Source organism: Corvus brachyrhynchos, unplaced genomic scaffold (genome assembly GCF_000691975.1).
Source record: "Corvus brachyrhynchos isolate BGI_N302 unplaced genomic scaffold, ASM69197v1 scaffold1395, whole genome shotgun sequence".
Taxonomy (NCBI): Eukaryota; Metazoa; Chordata; class Aves; order Passeriformes; family Corvidae; genus Corvus; species Corvus brachyrhynchos.
In genome coordinates this window covers 24754-25063 of record NW_008238141.1, presented here as the reverse complement: position 1 = coordinate 25063, position 310 = coordinate 24754, and positions in this window count along the sequence as shown.

Genomic DNA, 310 nt, shown 5'->3' with positions numbered 1-310 from the left:
GGTTGGGGTGCTCTTAGGGGGTGTCCTGGGGGAGTTTTGGGGGCTTTTTGGGGGAGTTTTGGGGGTTGGCCCCCTGTCCCTTCCGGGATTTCCTCCTGGGCTGTTTCCCTCTCCCCCTTTTGGGGCCGATCCCAGGAAGGGAGGAGGGGGTGGCACTTCCCTGTGGGGTCCCGACCCTTCATCTCTGAGGTCCCCTCTGTGCGTCCCGAGCCCTTGGCACCCTTATCTCATCCCCCCGGGCGTCCTTATCTCCCCGGGCACCTTATCAACCCCCCGGCCCCGCGCCGGTGGGGCTCTGCTCCCGGCGGGG